The sequence below is a fragment of the Ursus americanus genome, chromosome 1 (genome assembly GCF_024610735.1).
Source record: "Ursus americanus isolate L20-20 chromosome 1, mUrsAme1.1.p, whole genome shotgun sequence".
Classification (NCBI taxonomy): Eukaryota; Metazoa; Chordata; class Mammalia; order Carnivora; family Ursidae; genus Ursus; species Ursus americanus.
The window spans coordinates 67,234,908-67,250,911 of NC_142127.1; the positions used below are offsets into that span (position 1 = coordinate 67,234,908).

At 35.5% G+C, this 16,004-nt stretch overlaps 1 long non-coding RNA gene across 1 annotated transcript; it reads right to left on the reverse strand.

Annotated features, from left to right (window-relative positions):
* Positions 1 to 402: 402 nt before the first annotated feature.
* On the reverse strand, positions 403 to 15,804 carry LOC123798032 (uncharacterized). Its single transcript, XR_006781160.2, has 3 exons — positions 15,612 to 15,804; positions 3,864 to 3,962; positions 403 to 1,138 (listed from the first exon to the last, which is right to left on the reverse strand). It is a non-coding gene; the product is annotated as an uncharacterized LOC123798032 (long non-coding RNA).
* Positions 15,805 to 16,004: the final 200 nt, after the last annotated feature.

A 16,004-nucleotide genomic window follows, 5' to 3' on the forward strand; every position in this document is an offset into this window, starting at 1 on the left:
CAAGAATTTTTTAAATGTTGACTAGTCCCAGAAGTTTTATTTGTACTTCTTTTAAGAGGCTGGGCTAACCTTCAACACCTCTTTCTTCAATCCTTGCTCTATTAGCATCCCTTGATTTCTTTTCTGTGCCTAGCTCCTAGATGTATCACTTGTATTTATTTACAGGTCTGTTTCCACCATTAACAGTGAAGTCCTTGAGGTGTGTAATAGATATTGGTGTGCTGGAATTTAAAAAACCTTCCAATTAACAAATAATAATAAAAAAAAGTTCACTGCTTATATGGAAAAAGACCCCCCCCCCAAAAAAAACCCTTGGATTTCTAATTCATCAGTACAAAAGGGCTAGGAAAATGTTATATAGCATTTGTTAAAACTATATTTATGGAAAGCTGTTAGCTCGCATAATTCAGACAGGTGGTTTTAGCATACCTTCCAAAGTACAAGAAAATATGCATATCTTGATGAATTACAAATCTGTCCACCCGTTTCTTTCTTGTATTTCCACCTTCCCCTTTCATATTGGTATTGGTACTTGTGCTTCCTGTCAAATAAGTAGTTAAACGTGAAGGGTTCATTTACTAGAGCAAACGTGAGATATTGTCAATATTAAAACAAAGAGAACACTGTACCTGAATGTAGCATCTCTCTCTCTTTCTCTCGGCCTCTCTCTAATACACGCACACACTCCACATGTTTGGTAGAACAAAAGAGGAAATCATGAAGATCAAAGATAATGAGGCTAGGAGATAGGAGGTGTATATTTTAGGTATCACAAGAATAATTAATACGTAAGTTTTTAAAAAATTATTTTCCAGAGATAAATATACTATTATTTCCACATTACTTCTGTCCTTTAAATTGGTCTTTCTTATATATGCCCATAAATTCACTTTTCCAAAGCCTGTTAGGGCAAATATCTTTCACTGGTAGTGTGTCTTCTTTATTCTGACCGTGTTTATCATTATCTGTATCTTTTCTTAAATTATAGGTTAACATCAATTTCTAGACTTTTTCAAAATGGTGCTTTCCCTTTGTCTCTCAGGTTTTCACTCTCAACTTCCCCAGTGAATTTGACTTAGCTCATCCTTCTGGCTTGTCACATTCCAGCTTGTTTAGAGCAGAGATCAGCCAGACTTTCCTGGAAAAAGCCAGATAATAAATGTTTCAGTCTTTGCAAAGTCATACAGTCTCTGTCACAACTACTCAGCACTATATTTTTAGGGTGAAAGCAGCGCTCTGTGATATGGAAATCAATTGATATACCTGTGTTCTAAGGAAATTCTGGCTAAAAGTCATTCAAAAGTTTAGTACTAATTTATTCAGGACTAATTTTATGTATCAGTACTAGTAACTTACAGGCACTTGGGATACACACGTGAATAAGCAGAATTGGTCCTTGCCCATCTAGATATTACAGTATGAAAGGGAAATAGACAGTAAAATGAAAATTATAATTGGGTATAAAAGCTATTATGATGGGAAAGGTGAGGATATCACATGAGGAATAACTTGGTCTGACAGGTTTGGGCTGTCAGAAAAACCTTTTCTGAGGAACAGATGTAATAGCTGGGATTTAAAAGCTAAAAATAGATAGGCTGGTTAATTATTTTTTTAATTGAATAGTGCTTTTAAAACTGGTTATTTCTTTATAGGTGTGCAACATTTTATACTACTCCATAAATTTAGACATCTGCTTGATTCTTTCTTATCACCTTTTTTTTAAACCAAAAATGAGGTATAAATCAGAGTAAATTAAGTAATGCCATTATAACATATTAGCATGTACGTAGAACATATGTGTATGCATAACACATTACTCTTTCTAGTTGTGATACATATCACAACTTTTTGTGCTCAAAACTCTGTGGCTCAGACTATTTTTGCACGGCTCCAATCCCTCCTCCTCGGGGAGGCCAATGTGGTTTCTCATCGTATATCTGGAAGGTGGAGTTCCAAAACTACTCTGTGAGAAGCATCAGTGGTTAATGTACTACCTGGTTTGTAAGTTTTTGGGAATTCTTTTCTTAGCACAATGACATTTTTTTTTAAAGATTTTATTTATTTATTCAACAGAGATAGAGACAGCCAGCGAGAGAGGGAACACAAGCAGGGGGAGTGGGAGAGGAAGAAGCAGGCTGGAGCCATAGCAGAGGAGCCTGATGTGGGGCTCGATCCCATCACGCCGGGATCACGCCCCGAGCTGAAGGCAGACGCTTAACCGCTGTGCCACCCAGGCGCCCCAGCACAATGACATTTTTTATACTACTGAGAGCATGAATCATTTGAAAGTTCAAAACATTCTCAAAAATAATTTAAATAATTTTATTTTGGAGTCTATAGCCAAAATACAATGAAAAAAAAAATCTGAGACTATGACAGGCAGCAGATTAGCTTAGAGGGTAGTATCAAGGAAATAAAGGGGGTAGGATCATAAGATTTTATAGTCATTGACATCATATGACTATCATAAAGCGTATATGCTTTAGTAATTTTTCAGAAGACCAGTAAATGAATGCTTACTTTATGAAATCATTAAAAGTACGAAACAACATTTATTTATCTCAATAGTCACAGTATGTGATCTATTTTAAAAGATATATCACATGTTGGATATTTGCGCATCTATGCAAAGAACAAGGTTTGCATGAGAATTCTTATATTTTAAACACTATGAAAAGGCTAAATACTGCATAATATGTATATAAAAATATGTTAAGGAAACAAAAGTCACTCATGTCCTCATACCTAAACATGGGCACCATTAATATTTTGACAAATTGCCAGTAATTTTTTTATTTATTGATATTTTAAAAATTATATTATTATTATTTTTTAGAGGGGGTGGAGAGTCTGAGGGAGGGAGAGGGGAAGAATTCTAACCAGGCCCCACACCCAGCATGGAGCCTGATTCTGGGCTCAATCTCAAGACCTGGAGATCATAATCTGAGTAGAAATCAAAAGTTGGAGGCTTAACTGATTGAGCTACACAGGTGCCCCACTGATACATTTTTAAGTAAAAATTGTATATAATTAAGGTATACAACATGATGTTCCTGGGTTGCAGGAGCTGGCCTGGAGGCTGGGTCTGTGGGGGACTGGCCTAGCCCTTGTGCAGGCCTGGTGTGGGGATGCAGGGTGAAGGAGGGCACCCACTTCACTTCCCCGTGGTGGAAGGTGTCTCCTTGCCCTGGGATGCCTGGACTTGCGTGAAGGGTGTTGGGGTAATGCAAAACTGTCTTTCCTAGCTTCTTCAGTGTGTCTTTTCTCATTTTTTTGTTCCACCCAGGTCCCGTAATTTCTCACAGGGAATCCTTAGATCTTGTGAAGATATTTTTGTGTACGGATAGTTGTTCAAATTGATGTTTCTGTGAGAGAACAAGCACTGGAAATTTCTATACTGACATCTTGCTGATGTCACTTACTCCTGTTTTCTTGTATTTTTTTACACTATTGCGAATGACCAACATTTGTAGCATCTTAATGACATGCAATAGCATTTATTTTTCTCATGGATATTCAATTTGTCTGAGGACTTATGACTGGGAATTCCTAGCCTGAAGTGTTTGTTTCCACAGCCCCAGCTGAGGTGGCTTCATGACTCCACAGGTGCTTCTCATGATAATGGCAGCCACACATAAAAACAGATCCTGACACTATGGTATATTTTGAGCCTTTGTCCCTTTCTTGTCTGCTAACATTTCATTGACTAATCAAGGCATATATTGAATTCAAAATCAAGGGGCAGGGAAGAATAGCCCTCCCATGAAGTTGAAGAGGTGGGAGAGAATGAATATTTTTCAAAGATAATGTAACTTAACATAGTCTTCACAAATATTCATGTCCATTTTATGTGAAAAACATACCACTCCAATCCTGATATCCCCCTACATCTCAGCCAATGCTGGCTTTAACTTGAATTTCAGAATCTTGTATTTCTGTCAACCTAAGATGGTAAAACATGCCTAGAATAAGAGAAAAATGAGAAAATTAGAAAAGCTGTAGATACAAAGAAGAGAATGGTCTGTGGCAATTCTGAAATCACATTGGGCACACATTGCTAGGTCTTTCTATCCTGGTTCTGTTCTGTGGGAGTGACCCAACAGCCCATTATTCTCCATGGCTTTGGCTTTGCCCTCTGAAAACTCTTCTCTTTTATTTACTTTCCTCCTTGGCCACTTCTAAAGAAAGCATTTAAAAATTTACTTTTTATTTATGACGTTGAGCAGCTTTCCAAGCCTGTTTCTTTCCTGTTGAACGTTCTAAGCCTAGAAGTCTTTTCCTATCACAAATACATGTCATTCTGATTTACTCCAGGCTGACAAAACTTTTCTTGAAGCAGCTTTGTCAAAGCTATGTGGGTCTTCAATATATGTGTTCCTATCAAGTCCATGTACCATACAGTATGTTATCGATTATTTTTGAGGCATGATGTGTCCCGTTCTTTTATGGATATTTCTTTATAGGTGTCCTTTTACATAGCTGAAAAGGTCCACTAGATACCAATTTTTTTCTTTTAGATCTTCATAAAGAATATCAGAGGCACATTTTTGATTTTTTTTTTAACTTTGAGGCCATGTTTCATTAATAGCGTCCTGAATATAGTCTGTCCCCAGACTTTGTCCCTTTGCCTTTAATTTGAGAAACTTTTACTAGTTCAAGAAATAAGAGACAAGAAACTTCTATTTTCCAACTAAAAAATTCTAGAATATATGGACCTACTCTATTTACACTCAATTCTGCTGGTAATACTTTAGGCAATACCTTAACAAAATGAAGATAATAAGAGTCGGCGGACATTTCTAATATTCTGCCTGTAAATCATCATGTCCAAGGCTCAAGTTCAAAACGTACATTTCCCACCTCACAAGGTGCAGCAAGCTATAGTTTGCCAAATGTTTCACCATTATATTACAATTCAGGTCATAATTTTTCTTAACAATCTCCTTGCCATCTTTTTTCTGCTTCCCGTAGAAGTGTCCTCATCATTCCCTGGTCAGTCTCAAAACCAATCCCATATATTTCATTTTTGTTACAGCACCACCCCCATCTTTGTTCCAAATTAATAACAAATATCCACATAAAATTTTAGTAGCATAAAATGCAAGGATTTGTTTATACTGAAGACTGTGGGCCTGTTGGTCTGATTCTGCTTCAAGATGTGATGCCACATTGACAATGCTATCCACTGCAGGATGTGCCCTACACATTTTTGTTCTGGGATGCAGACTGAGGCATCAGGAGCTACCTGGGGAAATATCTCCTCATGACTAGTGACAGAAATACTAGAGGGGAAGTTCATTGCACAAATGCACTTCAAGTGCTTGCTTGGTTCACATCTTCTAACATCCAGTTGGCCTAGAGAGGTCACATTACAAAGTCAAAGAATGGGGAAATCTGAACCTTCCCAGGAAATCAGAAGATGGGAAGAATCTTTTGAACAATTGTTTAATCTACAACTTACATTAGCCGTTTTTTTTTCTTTATCGTTTTGTTAATTTTAGAAATTAATCATAATGTGTGTTTTTTTTTAAGAAATTTACTGTTTATAACTGAATGCCAAAATTAAAGAATCTGTTATGGTAATAACTATCTATTTGCTATGCTAGCACTTCAGAGCATCTGGAAGTAATGTAAAAAATATTTTCTTTAAGCTGAGATGGTTACTCTAGTACTGAGAGTGTAAACGTGTCACCATTCCTTTTATTAAGTTGAAATTGTCCATTCTGAAGAATATATTACAGTGAAAATGCATTTTAGAAAAAAAAAAAAACAACTAGTGACAAAACTATCCATGGACAGAGAAATCTATGTTAGCCAATTTGTGAAGTTATTAATGTTGCAACTGGTATCATCAATCTGAAAATGAATTCTGTATTTGTATTCTAAATGAGATCACAGTGTAAGATTGCCTCCACCCTTCTCTTTTGAAAACTAATTCAAATCATTCTGGCTTAGCATTTATCTTTTCACTGAGAAATTCCATTATTATAAATCATATACTGAAATTAAAACTTGGTTCTTAAAATTATCAGCATTGAAAATCTAGAAAATTTGCAATTAGTCCTTTGCAGAAGTCATTTATTAACTATGGAATAATTGTATATCACCCATGTGAAAACTGAAATACATATACTATTTAAAGCATAAGGAAACAAAGATTCATGAGATATACATGTAGAAATGTTGGACTGTATATACATTGTTAGTTCAAATAATATTTTAACAGATGTTAATTAAAAAATCAAACAACATAGTTTTTATACATGATATTAGCAAGAATTTCAGCAAAATTGGGAATGTGAAAATAGATAGGGAATGTGACCTATCTTAGCTGACAAGAGAAAGCTGAAACTTAAGCCTGCAGGAAGGAAAGCAAATGGATTTACAATGTAGAACATACCCAAAGGCTAGGAAAGAAATCTCCAAAAGTGGGGGTAGGGTAGGGCCAAAACCATAAAGATTTGTTCAAAATTTGATTGATCTGTTGAATGCAAGCACTATTAGATCCACGTCTGTTATTTTTATTGCTATATCTCTATTACTTATATCAGTGTTTGACATATAATCAGAATTATAATATGTGAATATGTGTTAAGTAAATAGATATCCTTCCAAACCGCACACAGTGGGAGACTGCTAACCCCTTAATAGAAGCTGGGGTCTGAAGAGGTTTGCACAATGAACGTGCTTGTGAGATGCCATGGTAAACACACTTCAGAATAGGAAAGTCTACAAGTTCATCAGTGCAACTCAGTCTGCACCTGAGTAGATCCCATAACGCTGGCATGGAGATTCATGCTCATCCCTATGCGGGAGATAATAGTATCCATGGGTGGAAATTTTAGTCAGTTGCTTATTGAGAAATCAGGTTCACTGTCTTATTGATTTGTTTTAAAACCTAACCTTCAACAAGCTCCATCCAAGTACTGAGAGCTTTCAATTAAATTCTTAGTTCCTCCTTCTTAAATGTAAATGAAAAAATAAGATAAAAAATCTTTTAAGGAAAGTTTTTAGGAAATATAGAAACTAAAGTAACAAAATAAAAATTATTTCAGAAAAAACCAAAGCAACACAGAGATCAGGAGAAAAATCTTAAAGTAACAATTATAATCAATATCTCCCAGGAGATAGGAGGCAGCAATGAATTATGAATTTATAGTACTACAAATATAGCATTCAGATATAAAAATACTTTTGAAAATCCAAAATATGACAGTAGAAATAAAAAGTGCTTTAGCAGGTTACATGGTAAATTCAAGAAAAATTCTCAAAAAATGTAAGATTAAAAATGGCTAAAAACAGACAAAGGAACTAAAGGATGGGTCCTGGAAATGAATAATAGAAGTTTACTAAAGAGAGACTAGAAGAAAATTATTAAAGAACTAATAAAACTGTTTAAAAAATAAAAGCATTTTCTGCACCCCTACACAGTGATTTAAAGAGATTTATTCACATAAAAGTACATCATGAAATTTCATACAATAGAGATTAAAATCCTAAATTCTTACAGAAAGAAAAATGAAGAGGAATACATACAGGATTTAGGTCCTGAATGGGATTAATTTCTTAACTGCAAAATCAGAAGTTAGAAGAAAATAAGAAATATATTCTAAGTTCTGAAATACATGATTTTGAACCTAGCATTCTATAGTTAAACTAGTACTCAAATATAAGGACAGATGATAATTTTGGAAAATCATGATTACTTCCTATATTTGAACATATTTAATAGAGATGGATAATTACTTTTTAGTGTCTAAGAATGAATTAGTGACTAGAACACAGAAAACTAAACAAGTAAAAATGAGGGAACATGAAAATGATGAAGCAAAAACAAATATAATTTTACCGTCCTGTATAGCTCATGTATACATTCCATAATTAAAATTATATAAGCAACAAGTACTGAAATAACCCAAACAGTATGTAATTATATTGGTAAATTGGAGGTAAATTTTAGAAAAATGAACCAAAAATATTGTCACAGATGACTTGGAAGCAGACATCAGGATGGTTTTTGGGGTGTAAGATGTGAAAAGAAGGGGAAATTAGGACTGGGAAGAAGGAAAAATCTAACCCCCCACAGATTCACTCAACAGTGGGACTATCTAAAGCACATATGTCTATTAAAATGGTCCCACATGTAGTACATATGGCAACCCACTTGCACTCTTCTCTCAGCCATTGGCTGTGGCCTCCATAGGGAGGGTGTGTTCTCTAAGGAGACAGCTTTCTGCAGCTAAATCACATCTTGACACAACTGACAAGTAGAAGCTGCCTGGTGACAGCACTCCACAGCTGGGCAGCAAACTCTTCCTTAGAGGAAGGTCTGGACACTGTGTCTACCTGAGATGTTTATAGATGTTTCAGGACTGTGAAAATATACTCAATGTTACTTTTAACCAATGTGAAACACAGAGAATAATTCCATACAAGTTCGGAATGTAACTAAACAAGCAGAAATACATTTCTTAAAATTCCCTCAAGCTAAATTAAATTAAAAGGACATGAATACAATTAAAAAAGGAGGTCAAAATAAGACTGAGAAATTTTCAACTTAGAGAAACATATTGAAGACCAAATTTAACCCTTTCAGAATTAATAAATAAATCAGAAGCTGTGAGGTACAGAATAGAAGCAACAAAGTAAAGAAAGGAAACATTTTTGATAAACAAAATTTACAGAAAAATAAAATAATTGGAGAAAATATAAAAAAGATAAATACAATAAAGTACAAGGAAATTTGGCATTCTGATGGATAGAACACAAAATAAAAGAAGTAATAGTATATTTCATCACATATTAATAAAAAAATCTTGACACAGAAAAAGAAATAATCAGGCTGTTTGTTTTCTTACTGTTGAATTGAGAGAGTTTCTAGAATGTATTCTGGATACAAGTTATTTGTCAGATATGTGATTTGCAAATATTTTCTCCCAATGTGGATTTTCTCTCATTTTTTGACAAGGTCTTAATTTTGGTGAAGTCTAATTTATCTATTTTTTCTTTTGTGAAGTTGGCCTTTCACGTCAGTGAAAGAACTCTCCACCTGACTCTAGGTTACAAAGATTTTCTGCTATTTTTTCTTTTAAAAGTTTTAGTTTCATGTTTTACATTAGTTCTATGATCCAGTTTGAGTTAATTTTTGTGTAGGATATAAGATATAGATTGAGCTTTTTTCCTTTCTTTTTCTTTTTTTCCCCATGAATGTCCCGTTGTTGTTCCTTTTTCACTTACTGAAAAGTCTATTTTTTTCCATTGGATTGCTTTTGTACCCTTGTCAAAAATTAGTTATCTGTAATTGTATGTGTCTGGTTCTGGATTCTCTGTGCCGCTTCATTTATCTATCTATCCACCTGAGAACACCACACTAGCTTGATTATTAGAGCTATATAAGTATAAAATTCAGGCAGTAAGAGACCTTCAACTTCATTCTTTTGCAAAGTTGTTTTCATTATCCTAATTTCTTTGCCCTCCCATATAATTTTATAAACTGCTTGCCTAGATCTAGATAGATTTCCCACTGGAATTTTGATAGGAATCAATACAGATCAATTAGGGTAGAACTAATGTCTTGATTGGAAGAGTCAATATTGTTAAGACATCACTTCTCCCCAAATTGATCCAGATTCATGCAGTCTGCATCAAAATTTTAGTGTTTTTTTGTTTGTTTGCTTGTTTAGGCAACTGACAAACTGACTCTAATATTTTTTGGAAAGGCCAAGAGACTAGAATAGGCAGAATGATTCTGAGAAAGAACAAAGTTGGGGGACTACTTGATTTTAAGGTTACTATAGTCTTACTATCTTATAAAGCTACAATAATCAAGGTAGTGTAGTATTAGAGAAAGGATAGACATGTGTATTGAGAAACATAGCACAAACTTCAAAAGTAAATGCAAATATATATGAGCAACTAATTTTTGGCAAATGTAATACAAGAATTCAAGGGAAAATGAATAGTCTTTTCAAAAAATTGTGCTGGAAATGTTGGGCTTCCATTTTCAAATAACCGATCCTTGACTCAAGACATACACCATCTATAAAAATTATTTGAACTGCATTATAACTCTAAATATTAAATCTAAAGCTATAAAACTTCTAGAAGAAACCATAGGAAGACATCTTGTGACTTTGGGTTAAGCAAAGGTATCTTAACATACAAAATGAAGACTTTAAAAGAAAAAATAATTTAAAAGTTATAAAAATTCAAACTTCTGTTCTTAAGACATAGATGAGAAAAAAAGATAAGTCAAATACTAAGAGATAATAGTTGCAAAATATTTATCTGATAAAAGACTGGTATGTAGAATGTAGAAAAAATTTCCATAGCTCAATATAAAAGAAATGGGAAAAAAAATCTGAATAGACATCACACTAAAAATAGAACTGTTCTATAAAATATGGCAGTATGTTCTACATTAGTCATTAGGGAAATACAAAACAAAACCATAATTAGATATAATCGCATATATATTAGAAGGGATAAGAAAAAAATAAGCAAATAAAATGTAATAATACCAAACACTGATGAAAATGTAGAACAAGTGGGATTCTCATACATCGTTAGTAGTATAATCATTTTGAAGACAGCTTGGCAGTTTCTTATAAAAGTAAACATACTTACAATGCAAAAAAATTATCTCATACCTATGTATTTATTTAATGAATGAAAACATAAGTTCAGGTAAAAATTTATAAGCAGATGTTTATAGAAATTTTTCATTATTACCCTAAACTAAAAATAACCCAAATGCTCATTGGTAAATGGATAAACATATTGTTTTACATCCATACAGTAGAATACTACTTCGTGATGAAAACAAATGAACTTCCGATGCATGCAAAACCTTGCATAAATTTTGAGCATATTATGCTAAGAGAAAGAGGCTGTGATTAAAAGCTAGAATGTGTTAATTCTATTTACATAGAGCCTATATTTCAAAGGAGCTCTTAGGTTACTAATAGCTCTGTCGATGCTTAATAAAATCCACTTTCAGTTTTGAGGTGTGATCCGTCAACAGATAATATTAGGTTAGGGGTTTTAATGGGAGTCTCTAATAATCTGAGTGAGGTATAGAAAGTCTCCTAATCAAGATAAGACAATTACAATATTCCTCTTCCAAGATTCAGAATGTTGCAGTGATGAATAGTAATGTGAAAAGAGAAAGTAAGAGAATCTCATAAAAAGGTAATTAATTATCTGAATGTATTGTATGTTCTCAGTCAGTAGTAGTCTGTGTGGAGGTCAAGCGTGGAGCCTAAAACTAGTTCAGCAGGAGCATGAACAAGTTTTCCAGTAGCAGCAATTGTCCTAAAATGAGGGGGTACACCTTGGCAATCAGGTCAAGGCTGAGGCTGTAGAAAGCAAAGGGTTTTTGGTGGTTCCTGGAAGCTGAGTTAAACCCCAAGGGCCTGCTTAGATCACTCATGAACAAATTGATGAAATGATTTCTTGTAGTTAGAATTTCATATTGAGGGGGCGCCTGGGTGGTGCAGTTGTTAAGCATCTGCCTTCAGCTCAGGGTGTGATCCCGGGGTCCTGGGTTGAGCCCCACATCAAGCTCCTCTGCTGGGAGCCTGCTTCTTCCTCTCCCACTCCCCCTGCTTGTGTTCCCTCTCTTGCTGGCTGTCTCTCTGTCAAATAAATAAATATAATCTAAAAAAAAAAAAAGAATTTCATATTGAAAGAGGCTGCTGAAGAGACTTCTTCAAGTTACGGAAGGCCTGTTCCTACTCGGGCTCCCAAAGTGGAGGTTCTCCTACTGAGAACTTAGTCAATTCATAAAGAGGCATTGCGGTCTTAGACATCTTTGTGACTATTGTCTACCATATTCACTTAAAGCCAAAAATCCTCTCGATTATCATTTTGTGTGGAATCTAAGATAAGCTTGGGTACTCTCTATTAGGAGAGAATGTTTTTCCTTCAGTGGATGGGCCATGCCCTACATAATGGCTTGAGTCTTCACAAAATTGTAATTTAACTTTTGAAACTTTCTGGCCTTTTTATGCTACACTGAGAACAATTAAATGGAATCTCTTTACGTGCTCCCTTGTTCTCTGAACAAAGTAGGAGAACATCTACATATAATATCAGAACCAGATCACAAGGGACATTTAGATACTTTTAAGTCTTGTTGAAGACCTGGAGAAAATAGAAGGGTGCTTCAGTGAACCCATGGGATACAGCTATCCAGGTACATTGCTGTCTTCAAGGTGAAGGTAAAAGGTATTTACTCTCTTGTTCTAGAGACACACCGGGTGAGGTAGAGCAAAGATCCACTATAGGGAAGCAAGTGGATTCAGGAGGAACTGATGACAGGCTGGTATTTGGGTTAGGTAGTACCAGAAAGTGAGGAATAACATTTTTGTTGATGACCCTAAGGTCTTGAATAAATCAGCCTCCTTGTTCTTTTTTTTTTTTTTTTTTTTCCTGATAAGATGGGAGTCTTACAAAGGCTAATGTAGGATATTAGAAGACCTTTGGTGTAAGACTTTCAAATATAGGTTCTAGCCCTTTGTTTGCTTCTGCTTCAAGATGTATTTGGGAAGTTTGAGTAATGATTTGGTAAGATGTCTCTGAACCTTTATAGGTTTGCTCCAATTATCTTTTCTATGTCAGTGGGATTTTTAGCCCATGGAATGTCCTGTATATTGTCAGTATCCTTATCTAGGATATGTATCAAATACAATGACGTAAGCAAAGGTGTATCCCGAGCGGAAATACTTGATTATGAACAGAGGAGTCCTATGGAAACTCTAGTAATAATTCCTCTGGTGTGCATTTAGTATTACAACTCCATTTGCAAAATAAGTCTCTCCCTATTGAATTTGCAGGAGTGGTATCGCAAAGCAGGAGGGGACAATTTTCAGCCAAGAGCCCAAAGATTACAGTTAAGGGCTAGAAGATAGGGAAAATCCGTGGGTTATTTGCAATACCTACCAGCTGTGTAGTATCTTTACTCTGTGAGAGATTGAACAAAGGTCGTAGTGTTTCCTGCAGAAAGAGTAGCATCTATGTCTACCAAGAGTTACTGAGGATAACCATCTAGATTGAGAGTTAACTCACTTTTAATATGTAAGAGGAAGGCAAACTATTGGGTGAGTTTTCCTTTCAGGGGACACCCTCACCAATTTGAATTGAAAGGTTTTTGTCTTTGTTATTCTTTTGTAAGAATTGGACATTTTATTTCTGGTGTCTCATATTTATAATATTTACAAGCTTTCTTGTCAGTACATGGCTGGTTGGAAAGAGGACCATGTAGCCGTTTGATCAATAGGGCCTCAGTTTGTTTTAAGACCTGTCTCATTTTGCTCTAAATCCCTTTCGAAATGTTCTGCAAGTGTTATAGCCAAGCTAAAGAGGTTATTTCCCATTCTAATTTCTGTTTACTAATGAAGTGTTCAATTTCAGGATTAATTCCATTGACAAAATGAAATGAAAGAGCTGCTATTATACCGTCATTTTCTTTAATTCTCAAATGTTGTCAAAAAGTATTTTCCAGTTAATCCCCCAAATTTCTATGGTTTTATCTTTTTCCTATCAATTCTTTCTTTTTTTTATTACCTTATGTTTTATTTTATTTAGCATTCTTCTGAGCAATGCTATGTTTTTTCTAAAACTAATTTGCTCTTATGTTATTATGCCATTTTCTTTTTTTTAAATAATATTTATTTGTGTTATATTAGTCACTATACAGCACATCCCCAGTTCTTGATGCAATGTTCCATGATTCATTACTTGCATATAACACCCAGTGCACCACGCAATATGTGCCCTCCTTAATACCCATCACCTGCCTATCCCAATCCCCCACCCCCTCCCCTCTGAAGCCCTCAGTTTGTTTCCCAGAATCCATAGTCTCTCATGGTTCATTCCCCCTTCTGTTTACCCCCCTTCATTCCTCCCCTCCCTCTCCCACTGATCCCCCTATCTCTCATGTTCCATAAATGAGTGAAAACATATGATAATTGTCTTTCTCTGTTTATTTCACTTAGCATGATCTCCTCCAGTCCCGTCCATGTTGCTATCAATTATTTCAATCAAATGTTTAGAATCGGTTAAATCATTTGAATTATGTCTGTTTAATTTGTATGAGAAATGTTATGGCTCTTAAGAGCTTTGCCTTAATTTGGGGGTGCTGTGTGTGTGTGTGTGTGTGTGTGTGTGTGTAAACAGGGATCCTGAAGGTCCCTTTCTGGGTCAGTTCCATCAGCTTTTGCCATCCAGGAATTAGTCTCTGAAGTTCTGACCAACATGTGTACAAACTGATATAGGTCATGAAACCCTGAGTCAGATGCACCCCCCAAAATTCAAATTTTTCTATGAATATTTGCTGGTCTTGTTTGGGTTTAGGGACATCTTTAATTGTAGCTCATGATTCAACTCAGGTCTCTTAGGGAAGATTTAAATTCTATAGTTCCCTGCTCATGAGAGGGATGGATCTGTAGAGGCAACTGTTATTTTGGGGTTTTGGGAAAAGGTAAGGAGTCTAGAAAGGAGAAGAAGAAGGAGACAACAAAGGTCCAGAAGAAGAGATATCAGAAAAATAAAGGGGAAGATGGAAAGCTACATATAAAGAAACCACTGGAGGACAAGAAGGGACAGGACTCACTGGGAAAATGAGTCAAGTTTGTTGTTGTTAAGATGTCCAAATTGCTCACTAGCTTTGACCAAAGAATCGTTTAATGAAACAAATTTTCATTCAGAATTTCATTAAATGTCCTTAGCATATCCATCAAAAAATACTGCCCTTTGGGCCCAAGAAATATTCTTCCTTTTTTTCCCCCCAAGGAGTCTAAAATGAACAATATTGTTCAAGTTAAATGGTCTTTAGAGTTGCCACTGAAAGCCCAAGTCATTTCTGGTGAACTTATACCATTTAGGAAGAGAGGCATAAGAATTAGAATTGTGATGAGCATATATATAAGAAGCAGGGTTTCTTATTTGTTTTTTGTTTTGTTTTGTCTTTTTTCTGGAAGAGGAGAAGTTTTAGACTTAGATGACTCCATGAGAGCTGGCAGTAGTCAGTAGAAATATAATGCTTGTGTTCTTAGCATCCCAAACTACAGTTGGCCACTTCTGTATGCAGACCTGAAAATCTGTGCCTTTTGGCAATTAGAAAATAAGAAACAATGCTCTCTGTGGCTAAATGTTGAGCTCTCAGGACACAAAGTCTAGATGAAGGAAAACCTTTCTGGTTTAATCGGTGACCCAAAGAAAAGCTTGTGTGAGTGGATGCCAGTCTGGTGGGAATGGCTAACTCATTGGTTTATGAGGCCAACTTGAACAATAAGGCTTGTATGGTCTATGCATGTGTTCTATTTTATGATCTCCATCTTATGACAAACAACACTTTAGACTGGACAACCGAAAACAGTAACACAAAAGACTCCAAAAAAAGAAAAAAGATGAAAAGGAAAGGCCTGATTCTACCAAAAATACCAAATGAATGGAAAGCAGTACCAAAACCCAGATACCAAACTGAGAATAAATAGCCAAGGAACTCAATGCAAAGAAAGCTGAGTTCAGTTTCAGTCCTACTGTGCAATGCCAACATGGACTCCATGAGCCTCAAGAAGCAAGGCACAAGGCCTCTGTAGGTACCCTACCTGGTCGAAGGCTGTGGCCACAGGGTCTTTCTTGACAGGATCTCCAGGAAAAGGCTGGAAATAAATGAAACTACCCAAATGAGAACAGTAAAGCCTATTTGTTGAGACCTTGCTGTAACAAGGGAGTCAGCCATCAGGAACTGGAGGAGAGTCAGTCAGGAAAGTTGGAGATTTGTGTAGTAAGAAAAAAAGTTTTCGGGTATGCTCTGATTACAGGTTTCGGCATTTAGAAGCTGGGGCTGGGCTAACTAGTAGCTGAAATCCTATGTAATGAGTTAGGAAGCATGTCTGGCTTTCTCTGGTTGGCCCTAAGTTAAAAGCAGAAACAAAAATTGGGGAAGTTGGTAGTTACTAATCAAGTACTGGCTGTTCTGAACTGATTGCTACAAAGGT